Raw genomic sequence first — 2,683 nt, forward strand, 5'->3', positions numbered from 1 at the left:
CTTGCTCCAAACACTCCAGGGATGAGAACATCAACAGGACAAAGTTAATCTCTTACAGTGGAGTGTTTCCTCAAACATTGTTACCAGGCCAGAAACAATTTCTTAATAACACTGATGAAAATCCAAATATCAATAAATTTGGATTTCAGTGCAACAGTAGTGAGGAAGCTGCAGCACCCCCTCCTGACGAGGAGCTGTAGCTGCATAGAGCACCTTCCAGTTCCTAATTTCCTGAAAAGCTTTTTGCAGTATAAAAGCTCCTGTTCCTCCTCTCTCTGGTCCACAACACTGTGCCCTAAAGAGAAAACACAATAGGCTAATTTTTAACCTGTAAATGCAGCATGTCTCACAGTCAACAATAACTTTGACCCTTCAGAAGGGGGTGGAACTTCAGAAAGGGATCACTGAACCACCATGCTGTCATGAGGCCTGAAGCAGAGGGACTGCTGTCAGTGAGGACATGGAGCTTGGATCATCAGTCAGTGTTGTGAGGAGCTCCAGAGTCCTGCTTGGCACTGAAGTCTGTCCTGGCTGTCATTGTCATCAAGGACGGCAAAATCCACCGTGTCCTACCAGATGGCAGCTTTTCTGAGGCTGATGACTTTGAGGTAAGCTGGTTCACTGGTCTCATGTTCAGAATGCACCCCCTGATGGACAGGAAACACTGTCCACCTGCTTTACAAGATAGACTGGTTGGTTTAACTTGCTGTATCTGCAGTTGTTTGACGTGGGCGACAGTGTGGTGATGCCGGGTATTGTAGACTGCCACGTCCATGTTAATGAACCGGGCCGTACCCGCTGGGAGGGGTTCTGGACGGCCACCAGAGCTGCTGCCAGCCGGAGGGATTACGACAATTGTAGACATGCCGCTGTGAGTTAGACACCTAAAATCAGTCAGAACCCATGTTCTGCCAAATCACAGGAACAGCACAACAAATTTAGTGGTGATGTTTAACCACATCTACACACACTTTCACATGAAGAGATTTTAGAAAGACTGGGGAGTGAATGTTAGCGAAGTGTTTGGACACTGCAGATATCAACATTTTATTGAGTCTTAAAGTACATAAATATGAAATTGGTCACTGGATCCTTGATCCTGGACATAAACAAAAATAAATCTGTAGTTTTTGTCAAAAGCATTTCCTTTCAGGTATAAATGAGACAAATTTAACTCCATAGCGCCTGAGCTGTGGTCTTGCAACCGGCTGCACTGCACGTCAAGATCAGTGTAATTCAAAAGAATGGGAGGACGTCTCATTTTGCAAAAATACCATAGTTTTTGGTCGGTTGTAGTTTGCTGTCTGTATTGCAACATTTGGAAAGAGGTGTCATTTGATTTAAACGCTGATTTGCTTGAAGTTATTAATTCTGACCGAAATCTATCTTTCCATTGTTTGGAGCTGCACAGTTAGTCCCACAAAACAGATATTATTATTATTATTATTATTTCCTTTACCCGAGGGAGAGTAACTTCAGTTTATGAATCTTTATATGTAAAGATTAGAGTTGTCCATAATGATTTGAAAAATGGGAAAATGAAGATTTTTTAACAGAGTCTTTGGACATCCCACAGGAACAGCATCCCTCCAACCACCACACTCAGTCACCTCCATGAAAAGCTGCAGGAATCCACAGGGAAGTGTTTTGTGGACACGACCATTCTGGGGAGGTGTGGTACCTGGAAATCAGGTACAGTTGGCTGACAGATTTGTGGGTTGCCACATGATTCTGAACTATAGTACAGACTAAGACAACATAAGTCTGTCTGTGCACAGCTGGAGCCTTCAGCCCATGATTCAGGCCGAGGTCCCCTGGCTTCAAGTGTTTCCCTCATCCACAGCGGCGTGGAGGAGTTTCCACATGTGACCGAGAGTGACCTCCACATGGCCATGAAGCAGCTGCAGGGCACAGGAAGTGTTCTCCTGGTATGTACACATGAATCATGATTTACAAATGTCCTCATAGTAGAGACAAAGACTCAGTGTGAATCACCTGAAAATCTTCTGCTTTGCCTCCTCCAGTTCATGCAGAGAAAGATCTTACAGCTAAGACCAGAGGAGACCAGCGGTAAGAATCAGTTTTACTGTCCTCCACTAGCTTCATGATCCAGTGTAGAGAAGTAATGACATTAGAGTTATCAGTTAAAGCTGGTCCACTGCTTTGCTTATCAAGTTAAAAACCTCATTAAAAAACATTTAGGACACGAGGACACAAAGACGGGTGCAGCAAATCTGATCAGGTCTGGGAGTGCATACCGGTACTACACGTTGCAGCATCCACCACAGAACTACCCTCGGTCCTGGTTGGTCACTTCACAGGCAGTCAGTCCATCTCTGCCTCCTTAAAGTAACCCTGTATCTGCTGCAGTCAGGAGATTCATGGACATCCACTTGGCCACATCCAGTTGCGGTGGTCCTCAACGCTGAAGCAGCTTTGTGCTGGATCACACTCAGGAAAATGGACCACATAGCCACTGAGCTGTAACTGATGTTCCCTCAAAATCCACATAGTGCGTCTCATCCAGGATGCTCCTGTGATTACTCAGTGCCTCCATGGACTGGATGTGTTGTGTGTTGGGGGGTTTGGCTGGACATTTTGGTGTTGCTTTCTTTTCTTTGCTCTCCAGGGGGTATGCAAACTGGTTTTTGTCTGTGGAGAAGATGCTGGCAGAAGAGTCCTT

General features: G+C 45.2%; 1 long non-coding RNA gene across 1 annotated transcript; it reads left to right on the forward strand.

The window, feature by feature from the left end:
* The first annotated feature begins 540 nt into the window (after positions 1 to 540).
* On the forward strand, positions 541 to 1,661 carry LOC117519350. The gene is made up of 3 exons (XR_004563252.1): positions 541 to 608; positions 719 to 871; positions 1,577 to 1,661. It is a non-coding gene; the product is annotated as an uncharacterized LOC117519350 (long non-coding RNA).
* Positions 1,662 to 2,683: the final 1,022 nt, after the last annotated feature.

The sequence above is a fragment of the Thalassophryne amazonica genome, chromosome 10 (assembly GCF_902500255.1).
Source record: "Thalassophryne amazonica chromosome 10, fThaAma1.1, whole genome shotgun sequence".
Classification (NCBI taxonomy): domain Eukaryota; kingdom Metazoa; phylum Chordata; class Actinopteri; order Batrachoidiformes; family Batrachoididae; genus Thalassophryne; species Thalassophryne amazonica.